At 38.2% G+C, this 14,989-nt stretch overlaps 1 long non-coding RNA gene across 3 annotated transcripts; it reads right to left on the reverse strand.

The window, feature by feature from the left end:
* Positions 1-231: 231 nt before the first annotated feature.
* Positions 232-14,579, reverse strand: LOC133212954 (uncharacterized). 3 transcript variants are annotated; one of them, XR_009725661.1, is made up of 3 exons: positions 14,422-14,579; positions 1,843-1,937; positions 232-621 (listed from the first exon to the last, which is right to left on the reverse strand). It is a non-coding gene; the product is annotated as an uncharacterized LOC133212954 (long non-coding RNA). The 3 variants fall into 3 exon arrangements; XR_009725659.1 differs by lacking the exon at positions 14,422-14,579 and adding an exon at positions 8,299-8,382; XR_009725660.1 differs by lacking the exon at positions 14,422-14,579 and adding an exon at positions 3,296-3,405.
* Between the last annotated feature and the right edge of the window lie 410 nt (positions 14,580-14,989).

Genomic DNA, 14,989 nt, shown 5'->3' on the forward strand with positions numbered 1-14,989 from the left:
TTATTCATTCATCTTTTAAGAAAGATGAATGAACATGAGATTTTATCCTTGTCTGCCTGGTAAGGAAAAAATTATGTTAAATTCGTGCCAAAGTGATTAGGGATGAGATCGGGATCAAAGTTTTGATCAGCTCACAATGCATTATTCTGTTTGAAATATTAAGAAGAAATTGTTTTGGGGGAAAAAATGGAAAAATAGAAATATGTTGCTGAATCAGTTAATAAATCTCACTGCCAGCATCAACCAAACTTTATTCACTGATGAAATGACATTGGAAAGAAAAAAGCTAAATGTAAGCATAGTTGAGGATATGACCACTGAGGAATTAAAAGAGAATTAGAGTTCTTGGAATACAAAATAGTACCTAAAGAGTTCAGATCCTCATAAGAAAGACACTGGAGTGGGGAAAACAAACATTCTAAGATAATGAACATGTATAGCTCCAAAGTGCCACCTCTTAAACTGCTGTGAATGTCTTACATTTGATACAAAAGATCAGTGGAAACGGTAGTACACAGATTGTCAGAAATTCCATGAGACTTTAAATCTCCTGTTGATTTCAATGGTCTTTCAAGACCTTGCAGTTATTGGGCAACCATCCGCAATAGATATTTGATGTCTCTTTAAGAAAACAGCAGAGTAATATTTTCAGGGAAAATCGGTGTTTAACAGATTTTAACTCTGACACTGATGGTTCATGCATGAGGATTGGGTCCTTCTTCTTGCCCTGTTTGAGGAAGTCAGTACACATAACTGGCTTGTCGTGTAGTATCTAAATTCATAGGGCTTCTGTGAGCATGAAAATGTCTTCACATTTTTGGAATATTCCACATAAGTGAAAATAATTTGACATTGGAAGTGGAGGAGTTAATCACCAACAGAAAATGGAGTTGTTCTTCAGGACCTGCACTCTGATGCAAATGAAGCTGCTAAAATGCATGAAGACAAGAAAGTTTTCTAGAGGAGCGTCTCGCCTTGCATTTGTAGAACTCTTTTCTTCTGGTACTCAAAACTGTGTTGGCATACACAAGAATTTATATACTTGTTGTGTAGGTCCAGATACATACGTTCTGACTGACCTTCTTCTCCTTTATGTCACCTTATTCTCTCCTCATGAGTTACTGAATTTCATGAATCATACATGTTCTCTTTTTCTTTTCAGAAAACCTTTCATGTATTTGCTAACAATCCTAGAAGTCATGCTCAAACTAGCAATCTGTCCAGAAATAAATGGGATGGAAAGGCCACATTTAAAAAAATATTAGACAGTGTTGCAGAACATCTCCTGGTACTGGGAGACTATAATTTATGCCATCATTTTTTTTAATTAGACCTTGGCACAGTTCTAGACTGGGATCCTGCTAGCATTCTCCCAAATCAGTCCTGGACATGGACCGTATCGCAGGGACCATTCCCAGCAGACAGACTGCATGCACTCTCTGTTCTGGAAGCTATCATAGGCAGGTGCCATTTCTTAGCAGCTGATCTCAGTGCCCAAGAAAGTGTCAAGTTTAACTTGTATAGATACAGTCAATATGTTCTGCAGTTGATGCATGTGCAGTGCTTGCTACTTTAATAATTTACATTAATTTTAACTGGTGTGACAGTTAACTGACTATTGGCAAAATGACACCAGAATATTGAAATGCTTCCAAAATACTTTGAAATAAGATTTATATGGATTTTAAAGGGTGCCATCTACTAGCTGTGTTAATCATTAGCAGTCTAAAAGAAAACTTAGATTTGCAGAGTTGCCCACGGTACACACCATCTGCAAGCCTTATCTTTATATGCTGTATCAACATGACAAAAATGAAATGCCATATTCCTTGCACCACTTACCTGAATAACACTTGCATAAATCCCTGTAATATCACTGAAGGTCATCGTCAAGTATCAGAGATTCTCACATTTTTTAGATTCATCAGTAGAGATACCTAAGGAATATTAAACATCCAAACCCTTCAACAACAATTATCATTATTAAATAAAATCCTTATCAGCTGTATCTTTAGTACAAAAGAAATTACAAGCACCAAAACACATCCGTAGCATAAATCCATAGCAGTACCTGATTTCTTCAAGAGAATATTAATCAAGAAAAGTTTTGACTTTATGAACTGCACTAGTGAAAAGGCATTTTCCATTACTTACAATTACTTATTATACAAAGCTCAATGGGGTGAAGCAGAGGAAATCTTAAACCTTCAGATTTTAGCTGTTGTATTATTTCTCCAGCTTCACAGTACATTTGAAGTACCTTAGATTTCAAATCAAGGGATGTGCATTGTGTGAGGGATTTACACAGTAAAATTCACATCTGCCTGAGTTTTCCATATGGACATTGCTTGTCTTAAAATATGAATTAGTGTATTTATGAAACTAGTTCCATTTTAGGTAATGATTATGATGCTGTTGGTATTCATTAAATCAAGGTATTTTTACAATGAAAATGTAAGGCAAGAGCAGTGATCAATATTTAATTAGAATTATGTGGAGTGCAGTATAACGATTCAATTGTTATAAAAAAAGAAATCAAAAAGAAAAATGCATGCATGTATGCAAACAGGATTTAGGCTTAACAGTTGAAGCAAAAGAAAACAAGCCCAAAATTCAAGCTGATTTAAATTTTACAAGATTTCTGACATACTACAGATCTTCTAACATAACCCCATTCATTTTGTTAATATGATTCTTAAAGCAGTTTTACAGGCACATTATAGGAATGAATGTTTCTAAACCAATAATCTTTCTAAAGTATAAAAAAAGATGTCCAACTCAAACTACAACTCAGAAAGCTTTATGCCACACAGTTGCCTGACCTATTATGAGCGCATATTTTACATGCACAACATGCATGTTACATGGCTAAAGGCAAGTTATACAATGTCTTTTTCTGTGTCACAGAACACTTAACAAAATACTTGACGCTACTACATGACAATGAAGAGAAATCCATATTACATGCCACATCTGGAAAAGCACAAGAGTGTCAAATAAAACTCACTAGTATGCATTGCATGCTCCTTCCTGGTCTCCTGTAATTCTGTGTCATGTTTTGAACATACATTTTCTTCTTGAACGTAGTTTTTGAATTTGATATTTAAATATACAGGCAGGTCAAAGAATATAATATCTCAGAAATCTGAGTTTCCACCAAGAATAAACGATTATTCAGTAATAAGGAAAAAAAATAATCTTACTGCTTTCCTAAGATCACTGAAACTTCTTTGAAGAAGAATAGATCTTCTCCATCAAGGCAGGCAGACCCCTTTTGTAATACATTTCTAGTCACAAATATTTTCTATAGCTCTAACATTGACATGCTGTGTAAAGTAGTCTGGAGACAGGATCAGGGGTGGAGCACTAGCTAATCTGTGATGCCACTGGTACCACAGCTAATCTGCAAGAGAGAAAATGTCCTTCAAAATTTCAGTCAAAAAAGGTGCTTGTTTTATCCCATTACCACAGAAGAGATAAAGATAAAATCTGGCCACAATTCCTTGCAGAATAAGCAATATCCTGGCTACCCAGAGAGGAAATTAGTAGCTGTAAAATTGGTGTGCTAGAAACAAAATGGAAATATGAAGTGGTATACAGATGATTCTAAAACAAGATGCATTGTTAAAGACACTGATCTCAAATATCTCCGAAGCTTTGGAAATGGGCAGCTTCTGTGCCTCAGGCATAAAACCTAAACCAACTGGCATAAGTGTCTGTGAGTCAGCACAGGATTCCTGCACTGAGGATGAAGGTAAGGAAAATAAAGCCAGAGATTCCACTCATTCAGGAAAGGATCTCACTAAATGGTACCACTTAATGTGTCCAACCCAGCTAGGCTTTCAGAGTTTCTTGTTATGGCAAAAGAACAGCACAGAAAGTCCTTATATTGCCTGGAGCAGAAATGGACAAAATGTCATGGTAACAGTGTGTCTATGGCAACTTTTCACAAGGATAAAAATAAGTACTCAATTAACAAAAGTAAAACCATGGGATCTGTGACTTCTAAGAATGTGTTTACCTTGATTTGGCAAGTCCCTGCAAAAATAATCATTAAACCTCCAGTCTTAGCAGCTATTCTGGCTTGTTTTACAAAGGTTAATAATGCTTTCTACATGGCTCTGACTTTCTGCTAACACAGATTTAGCATAGATTACAATCCAGGGTCAAAAAAAGAGTTTCTTTAAGACTTTCCTTAAAGCTACTCTCTTTTAAAACCATGAAAGAGTTCCAAACACTCCCTACATGTCTGACACTAACCTACTTCCTTCATTTCCTGAACAAGCACTAAAAGAATGAGACTGAGTATAATGTCCTCTACTGCACTGATTAGCTGGAGAACAGCATAATGTACTCAGTCTTTAATCCTGGCTCTAGATGTTGCTGTCAAGCTTCCCTTCAAGAATGAACAAGCAGTAAGAAGGAGAATTATTCAGGAAAAGTCAGTGTAAGTAAAGATTATTGCCACTTCTCTGTTCATTCTGTTCTCTCTTCCTGATTTGTCTTCATATGTTCTTCCCATTTCTTCCACCTGTTATTCAGCAGCACTCAAGTTTTACTAATGATGTTTACCTACCCCACTGTTTAGCGATCTTTTTTTTCCTGTGAGATAGTGAGTATCCATTAACAAGGAAGTCTTTGTGACTGTGATTCCTAGTAACAAAGAATAGAAACTATGGTTTTGCCTGCTAGGTAGGATCCCTTTTCGAAAATATTATCTGCCTGAAAATTAAGCAGCTGTTCTCAGGGCACTATTTTACAACAGGATCATTTCAGCAGTTAAGGGAATTAAGGTGTCAAATTTATTTTTTTTTTTTTCAATTTAAATGTTAACAATATTTTTGTTTGAGGACAGTGAAAGCTTTGCATTGTATAACAATAAAAGCTGACATTTTTCTGTGCCCTAAACTCGACTAGTTGCAAACATCAGCACCTTGCATAGATAAAACACTATTATACATAGGCTAGGAAAAATAATATATTTCTACCCAAAACTTTGATTGTGAGATGAAATGGAACAACTGATTATTCCATTTCCCTAAACTATCACCAAAACTGAGGTTTGGCGACTGGACCTAAGAAGCCGTAAAAGTAAAGGAAGTACTCTATCAGAGAAGCCTGAACATAAAAGCACAGACAAATGTGTCAAGCCAAGTTCTCCAGCTTCCATACTGTAGGGTACATCACAAAGCAACACTGCCCTGCAGACAAAGACCATTGGCACCCTGAGGTCCCCAGCAGCCCCAAAGTTAAAGCTTCCAATGAATACGTGACTACTTTTTTTTTGTGGTGTAAGTGTATACAACAATAAAAGTTTTAGTAAACATTCCAGTTTTGGTTGACTGCCCAGCTCTAACAAAAAATCCAGGTAAAGCAAAAAGTACTGACAAGCTCACCAAATACTGTCAATTAACAACCAGAAGGTGAGAATCAGGGATGATTTGGCTCACTTGGAGCTAGATGGAAATAAGAAACGATCACAACTGAAGTATTTCATCAGACCTAGTGTGCTAGCCACAGATTAATAATTTAATTTCCTTCTGGCTTTCTGTCTCTAAGGAACTGATGAGCTTTTGACACTATTCTTTTACCAAAACTGCAAACCTCTCAGCTCTAGAAATGAGAGTCAAGAGCTCCTTCAGTTCTAACTCACTTGAATAGTTTCTTGCACATAATGTATTTTTCAGCAAGACGAGATAAAGTTACTGTCATCTAATGCTATTAAGTCATTTACATGATTAAAAAGTAATTATGAATAAGTATTGTTGGATTTGATGAAAATACCCTGTATCACTTGTCATGTATAATACACAGTACCCTTGATAGATATGGAGTTTTGAAAGGTGAGATAAAATGCAGTCATTTATGTAATTAAATGTAGACAGGAGCACAAAAATAGTGTGGAGGTGGCTAAGGTTTGTGATAGTTTGTATATCAGCACACAGAATAAATTTAAGCCATGTTTAATTACCAATTTTTGGAAGTTCTAAATTGTTTTTCAGAGAAATTATTATCATATCCTACTAAATAGTATTTATTAATGCAATTTGAAAAACATACTGTGTTAAATAGAACTTAAACAGTGCTTGTAAAGCTTAGCTATACCGTGACTATACACTGGGCTCTAGGGGAAAAAAGAAAAAAGTTTTTACATTAATTACAATGTTTTAACCAAGAGCTTTTAGAATGAAGGCAGCTGAGAAGAGATTCAGAGCAGCCCTGAGGAGAAAGCCTTAGGGGTGTTGGCTGATGTGGAACTGAACATGAGCCAGCAGTGTGCACTCACAACTCAGAGAACCAACCGTATCCTGGGCTGCATCAAAAGGAGCATGACCAGCAGGTAGAAGGAGGTGATCCTGCCCCTCTACTCTGCTGTCATGAGACCTCACTTGGAGTATTGTGTGCAGTTCTAGTGTCCTCAACATCAAAAGGACATGGAACTGTTGGAACAAGTCCAGAGGAGGGCCACAAGAATGATCAGGGGACTGGAGCACCTCCCATATGAAGATAGGCTGAGATAGTTGGGGTTATTCAGCCTGGAGAAGAGAAGGCTGCGTGGAGACCACATAGCAGCCTTCCAGTATCTGAAGGGGGCTATAGTGTTACTGGGATAGGACTCTTCATTAGGGACTATAGTGATAGGACAAGGGGTAACAGGTAAAACTTAAACAGGGGAAGTTGAGATTGGATATAAGGAAAAAATTCTTTACTGTAAGGGTTGTGAAGCACTGGAATGGGTTGCCCAAGGAAGCTGTGAATACTCCATCCCTGGCGGTGTCCAAGGCCAGGTTGCACAGAACCTTTGGTGACATGGTTTAGTGTGAGGTATCTCTGCCCATGGCAGGGGGGTTGGAACTTGATGATCTTAAGGTCCTTTGCAACCCTAACTATTCTATGATTCTATGATATTTGATTTCCATGCACAAAAGCCTTTGCATTTTGAAAATCCTGTAGTGACCAGACTCATTACTTGCTCTGAGAAAGCTAAAGAGCTGAGGCTGACAGCTCAAGCTGGGGCTCCCAAAGAGAACATCTAGAGCCACTGATTTAAAGGAAAGCATGAAACATTTGTAATCATGTGTCAGGACAGTATTTTAGGTGAGGATAACACAGAGGGAGAGTTGTAGCAAGAAAGCAAATTAGAAAATCACCTACTTGGGAGTGGAAGTAGATGTATCAAAAGCTCCATGGAAGCAGGTAGTCAAAATTCTGCTTTGGAGTTCATGATGTATCACAAAGCTCCCATGTCTTGCAGAGCTCTCCAGCTTTGCATCAAGCAGTTCACACTATCGAGGCAGCTAATCTGGGAAGCATGGTCCTTCTAGAATCTTAGCTATGCCCTTGGAGGTCAGCCTGAGGGAAGGTTCCTGGGGTCTGCCAAATTTGTAGCTGGGATGTGGATGGGTTGCAGAGGCTTGTCTAACAGCATAATGGTTTCCTGCAGCATGCTTCCACTCTGCAGAGTGATCATTGTACTAGTAGAACTCGTTTTCAACAGTACATCCCACGGAAAATCCTGCTGGATGTGTAACTATGACAAGGTCAGTGCTGTTCCTAAAATAGGAAGTGTAATGAAGTAGACTAATGAGATACATCAGTTCCGTCAACTCTTCCTTTTTTTGCTGAGTCCTGCAGGTCTTAATGGTACCCTCCTCTCCTCTCTTGCCACCCTGGTCTAGCTAGGGAGGCCAACTGATAAAACTAGTTTCATCCCATAGTCAATGTCTATTGCACAAATTCTACAGGCTCTCCAGACTCATACCAAGCATTAGCAAATGATCTGGTTTTAATACTTAAATTAAATGATTATTTATTCATTTACGTGAAATCTATCCCATTATATTTGAGTTATAAGCACTAAATTTACTTAAGTAATGTTTTATTAATTTTTTAAAATTACTTGAAAGAGTAGCAAATTCCACTTGCAAATTTAAATAATTTAGTTCCTGAACTAATTGTTTTACGTTACATTTCAAAAAGTATAACAGACTCACTATTATGTCATGCTGGAAAACAATTTTTACCTTTTTTAAAGAAATACATGTGGTTCAGAAATGTTTAAGTATCAAATGTTAAAGTCAATCTGCTGTCATGTTCTCCTGAATCCAGAGAATAATAACGTATATAAAATACTTATTATTTCATAAACCTCAATTTTTAATAATTGAGTATCAAATTTTATTTGATTTATATGCTATGTTAATAATTAAGTTACAGTTTATTTTATAAATATTATTTTATAATTATTATCTATAGATAGTAAAACTATAACATGGAGAAGTCAGGTGATATCCTTACCTTGGAAAAGCAGAAGGTAGAACTCTTAACTCCATGTTCAGTTCATAAATAAAGGTTGTCTACAGGCAAAAACAAGGACAAAAATTAGAGAGCATGTCTTCTTTCCTCACAAAAGCTTGGCACCTTTCACACTGTTTGGAGAACCTGTCTTCCCCATTCCCAATTAATGCACCCTCTCCATGGTCACAGCCGCAGTCCCATTTCAAAAACAGGGTCCTGGAACAGGTAAGGTGAAGGTCACCAAGGATAGAATCATTCTTCTTGGAATTAATTGAGTTAAATAGTCATAATCAGCCTGGAACAGAGGTGAAGTGAGTGGGATGCAAGTGTTAGTGGGGGACAAAATCACAAATGTCACAGAAGAAGTGAATACTGAGAACAAGTCCACATCCCATCAGTACAGCACTTAATGGTGATATGACATACAGACCTAGTGTCAGTTGTTAGTAGGAGGAGAAAAGATGTGTAGATTTACCTCAGAAGAAACAAAGTAGATCCCAGAAGTGGTTTATTTTTACAGTGCATTGCATGAGCCGATATGCAAAGTCAATTTTTAGATGAAAGTTGTATTAAAACAACCAAACTGGAACAACAACAGTTTTATCTGACAAAATAATCTGTCTCTCTCTCCCTGTACAAAGACGTAAAACCCTTTTTTGGGTTAACAGTGCTTTTAGTCCAAGCCGGCAAGTGTGGCTGGAGATATAAACAAGAGCCCACATGCTGCTTTTACTCAAAACAGTAGCTTCAATATTTGAAGTAAGATTATAGACTAAATTACTAAAATCCTGCTAGCAATTCCTCATGTGTTTTCAGAATACTCACATAACTTCTCAATTTACAGTGCAAAGAAATCAACAAGGATGAAGACTCACAGGATATACCACTGAAAAGCATACTGATACAGATGAAATAAAGAGAGAGGAAGTGTAAAAGATAACATAGGGATGCCAAAGTGACTTCCACGTCTTTGCTGGTCAGATTAGACTAATGTGGAAATTGCTACAGGGATGTCAAATACTGAGACTCAATATAATGTAAGAATTATAACTACATTAGTTCTTAACATGAAAAGCTTATTGACTACCTGTAGTTTTCTGCCAGTTCCAGAAAGCCAAAAGCTAAAGGCTATCAGGTTTGATCCTGAAGATTTCATCAAATTAAGACAGGCAGAATTATTTGCTTAAGAACTAGAGTGTGCACTGGCATAAGAAAAATAGCATTGAAGAGCAGGTTAAATAAAGACAAATAATGTAAGGTTTGCATTATAAAGGTAGCTCAAGGTGGCAATGTCATGCATACCTTTCAGCCTGTTTTTTTAACTGCAGGTTTAGTTTCACCCTGAATGCGAGTAAGAACTTTAATAAGGTCTAACTTGCCAAAAAAAGAAAGCACCCATCATTTTAGCAACTATGCTAAGGCAAATCCTGTGATATATTATTTTCAGAAAAAAATATAATCCTACTATAATATAAGAAAACTGGTGGAATTCTATCTTCCTCATGTCACAGCTCCTGGGCAAAAGAAAACTTCCATTCTTCACTGTGAATGGAAGTCAAAGGATTTAATGTTAATACCATAACAACAGATACTCATGAAAAATGTGTGCATTGTCACTCTGTCCACTCCTCTCAATAAACTCCTAAAGCAGCAGTCAGGAAAGCACCAGCTTGAAAAGAATGAATAGCATATGTTCTGTGTTTCTAACTGATAGCACCATGTCCTGTTAGCAAGACAATGACAAATTCCATCACCTGCTGCTAAGAAAGAATTATACACATTGAAGCAAATTAGGACTAGAGTTCCAGCATTTTATAACAACCTGCAGATCTTGTCTATCAGTTTTAACTGTGGTTGCCTTTTGCCAGGAGTTTAAAACCAAATGAAATGAGCAAATTACATGGCATCTTTTAACACTCATTCCCTCAGTAAGTATGGCTCACCATGATTCCAAAAACAAACAAACCATTAACATGCTGAATTTTAAGTCAGTTATATCCAACTAATCTCCAATTACCTTTTTTTTTTTTTAGTTTAGTCTGGTGGAGTATATAAAATGAAAAGAGCACTAGGAAAAATAAAAGTAAGGAACACTGAAGAGAAGTGTGCTTTTATGTTAAAGTCATTCCTGTGAACACCTGTGAATTGTTGAGTTTAATTGGGCTACATCTGCTCCTGATTCTGTGAGTTCTGACTGATTCTCTGTCCTTATACTGTCCTGAGTGGTCTCTTTCTTCTTCCTTTCCATGTCTTTTTGGGTTACAGTTATACAGAATGACACACCTGAGAAATTAGCACCTAAGAATCTGCAAGTTTTGTAATGGGTGGTAGTTGCAAAGACATTTAAAAAGCAGACAAATTCATAGATGTAGTTGTTACAGTTTTAAAACTAATAAATTTGCCAAGGATGTGGCCTTATACGGATCTTCCAAATACCAATAGTCACAGAGACTCAACAGGAAACATACAGAGAAATGAGTTTCCAGGTGAAACGTTTCTGCCCTACAATGTCAAAACAAAGCTGTAGTTGCTTTCTTCAGGGGAATTCCATGTTCCATCACAAGGAACAGTACAAGACCATACCATGTCCTGAAATGCGCTTTGTGTCTGCTCGTTTTATGTAACCTAGGTTATACTGATTCATTGTGCTGAAAATCCTACTGACTTCCTGGATCAGGCTCTTAGTGAATCTTTATGAGGCAGAGCAGCAGTAAATCATTATTATCTCAATGGATTTGGAAGAGAAAAAGATGAGAGGGAATATCACAAAGCTGAACATAAGCAAGACTGCAGAAACGATCAAGATTTCAGTCCAAAACCCCTATTCTGCTACTTTTGCTTCTGTTCATCTCAGAACCTCCCCTTACTGGAATTTCTTGTCTCAGTCCTATTACATATGCTTCATTCCTATAGGAGACACATCCCAATCCGTATTCCCAGAACACACAAACATCTGGAGAAACAGACAGCTCATTAAATGTTTCCAATTTTATTTAGAGAGGGAGATCAAGTTTTATCTACATATGCTGTTACAGCCTAGTAGATTGGACAGTGTAGTAGATGGGAAATACAAGCTCATTATCTTGCTCAGCATCAGGCAGTTCAAACTGTCATAGAATCATACAATCATGGAGTGGCTTGGATTGGAAGGAACCTTAAAGATCATCTGGTTCCAACCCTCCTGCCATGGGTAGTGACACCTTCCACTGGACCAGGTTGCTCAAAGCCCAATCCAGCCTGGCTTTCAACTCTTCCAGAAATGGGGCAGCCGCAGCTTCTCTGGGCAACCTGTTCTGGTGTCTCAATTCTTCCAGTAAAGAACTTCTTCGTTACATGTAATCTAAATCTTCCTTCTGTCAGTTTAAAGCCACTACCCCTTGTCACTACATTACTTTGTAAAAAGTCCCTCTCCAGCTTTCTTTTAGGCTTCTGGTGGTACTGGAAGGTTGCTACAAGGTCTCCCCAAAGCCTTCTCCTCTCCAGGGTGAACAAGCCCAACTCTTGATGTTCCCAGTTTTTCACAAAGTATCTTGACCAGCAGGATGAGAGCTATATCATGTGTGGTATCTCATGTGCTTTTCAAATCTGTGCTATGGATGGACACATCAGAATGATGTTGTGAATTTAAATTCTAGTTACGGATTGCTTCCCCAGACCAGGAAAAGAATAACTCATGGAACACAGGAAAAAAGAAAAAGCATATAATAACAAAATCAAAAGTGGAGGCTCATATAAATATTAAGAATGAGAGTTTGTGTCCACTGCTACTTAATATGGCACTGAATGTTTTTAAAAGGCCCGCTTTTACTACAGTATCTATTTATTTGAGGGGAAGTGATAGCAAGATAGGAAAAGACAGACCACTTTATGCATGATTTAAAAGGCATGTAGGAAAGGAATGGGAAACAAAATGCTGTTGCTCTTTCCAGATGACAGCAGATCTGCAGCCTGGAGAGAGTTCAAATTTCTTGTGAAAGGAGTTCAAAGGTAAGTAGAAATTGGTGCTTAAATGTAAAATTATTATGTTAGCCTTTTGCTTGCAAAACATAGATGAGTTTATCTGGAATACAGAAAGCAAAAGTGGGCTATTATTTTTCCTGGAAACCTCAGCCAAAATATTGTTGTCCTCCAGAAGTTTTCTGACCAGTCAGCAAGAATTATCCATCAACTTAAATAAACTCTTTACTTCTCTTAAGTGCATTTTCATTATTGTTGAGAAACCTTCAATCTGAAGTTGATCTTTAAACACTGTATTGCCTTCTTACGTGAGCATCATAGTTTTGAGAAAAAATTTGCAGATCAAAGTGAATATGAAAATAAATACCCCAAACCTCAAAAGTTAGCTAGCCTGCTGAAATTCAGACCGTTTATGGGAAAACTAGGTGTTTAAAATCACATGGACAACATAATGACTAGGTATAGGTAATGGAATGTCTCCCTCTTTTTCTGTCTATGAACAATATTATATACAACGTCTATAGAATCATAGAATAGATAGGGTTGAAAAGGACCTTAAGATCATCAAGTTCCAACCCCCCTCCCATGGGCAGGGACACCTCACTCTAAACCATATCACCCAAGGCCTCGTCCAGACTGGCCTTGAACACTGCCAGGGATGGAGCATTCACAGGCTCCCTGGGCAACCTATTCCAGTGCCTCACCACCCTAACAGAAAAGAATTTCTTCCTTATATACAATCTAAACTTACCCTGTTTACATTTTAACCCATTACCCCTCATCCTATCACTACAGTCCCTAATGAAGAGTCCCTCCCCATCATCCCTATAGGCCCCCCTTCAGATACTGGAAGGCTGCTATTAGGTCTCCACGCAGCCTTCTCTTCTCCAGGCTGAACAACACCAACTTTCTCAGCCTATCTTCATATGGGAAGTGCTCCAGCCCCCTGATCATCCTCGTGGCCCTCCTCTGGACTTGTTCCAACAGTTCCATGTCCTTTTGATGTTGAGGACACCAGAACTGCACACAGTACTCCAAGTGAGGTCTCACGAGAGCAGAGTAGAGGGGCAGGATCACCTCCTTCGACCTGCTGGTCATGCTCCTTTTGATGCAGCCCAGGATACAGTTGGCTTTCTGGGCTGCAAGCGCACACTGCAGGTTCATGTTCATTTTCTTATCCACCATCACCCCCAAGTCCTTCTCCGCAGGGATGCTCTGAATCTCTTCTCTGCCCAGCCTGTAGCTGTGCCTGGGATTGCTCCGACCCAGGTGTAGGAACTTGTACTTGGCATGGTTAAACTTCATGAGTTTAAACATCAGCCCACCTCACAAGCGTGTCAAGGTCCCTCTGGATGGCATTCCTTCCCTCCAGTGTATCAACCGAACCACACAGCTTGGTGTCATCGGCAAACTTGCTGAGAGCGCATTCAGTACCACTGTCCATGTCAGTGATGAATATGTTAAACAAGACCGGTCCCACCACCAATCCCTGAGGGACACCACTTGTTACTGGTCTCCAACTGGACATTGAGCCATTGACCACAACTCTTTGTGTGTGGCCATCCAGCCAGTTCTTTATCCACCAAGTGGTCCATTCATCAAATTGATGTCTCTCCAATTTAGAGACAAAGATGTTGTGCGGGACAGTGTCAAACGCTTTTCACAAGTCCAGGTAGATGACATCAACTGCTCCACCCCTGTCCATCAGTTCTGTAGCCCCATCATAAAAAGCCACCAGATTGGTCAGGCAGGATTTCCCCTTAGTGAAGCCGTGCTGGCTGTCACCAAGCACCTTGTTGTTTTTCATGTGCCTTAGCATGCCTTCCAGGAGAATCTGCTCCAAGATTTTGCCAGGCACAGAGGTGAGACTGACTGGTCTGTAATTGCCTGGGTCATCCATTTTCCCCTTCTTGAAAATGGGGGTTATATTTCCCTTTTTCCAGTTGTCGGGAACTTCACATCATTTTTCATAACAACAGATTCTCCACAATACAGAGAAAATATATCAGAAGTTTCCATAGCTGGAAATTCCTCAAGTTAAATGTGATTTGTTCTGAAATTTTAAAATAAAATTTTACATTTTTTTCCTGAAAAAAATATTAAGAAATTTAATATAACACAATGTTCATCTTTGGGGGCAATAAATAAAAAAGCCAGGAAAATTACCTTTTACTTGACTTGTGCACTGGGAAGATGCTGAAAATACTAATTAGCCATTAACGCAGCTCAGTTTGTAGTCTTAATGCCTCAGAGACAAAAGGCTGTTAACTGTTGTCATGATGTGTGTAATAGCAGAGTTACAAGTCCCCATTTCAGGCTCCCCTTGTTCTAGAAATTGCAGAAGTACTTAATAATAAAAAACAGTGCTACCTCAAACAATCTTATAAAATTAGACCACAATAAATGACATCTCTAACCCAATGAAATAGACAGTCAGAGCAAAACTGTGGTTTACAGCATTTTTCTTGAAATCAGTTGCTCACATAAACACTGAATCCATTAATACCTCCAGACAGAAGAGTAGGTTAGGTCAGTCAAAGGTTCTATGGCTTCCTTTCATTCAAAACATTTTCTATATTCCAGCAAGTAGGAGACTCTTTAGCAATTGTAAGCGGCATGCTGACTAATTACAACCTGTCATAATGAATAACTGGATCTACACAAATTCAAAACTTGTCTAAAGGAAGAACTCCCAGCTGATTTGTGCACAAGAAGGAAATGTTAGTTTTATTTA

The sequence above is a fragment of the Neopsephotus bourkii genome, unplaced genomic scaffold (genome assembly GCF_033783945.1).
Source record: "Neopsephotus bourkii isolate Nb327-2 ecotype Australia unplaced genomic scaffold, CSIRO-AGI_Nbou_v1 NB_83, whole genome shotgun sequence".
In the NCBI taxonomy this organism is placed as follows: domain Eukaryota; kingdom Metazoa; phylum Chordata; class Aves; order Psittaciformes; family Psittacidae; genus Neopsephotus; species Neopsephotus bourkii.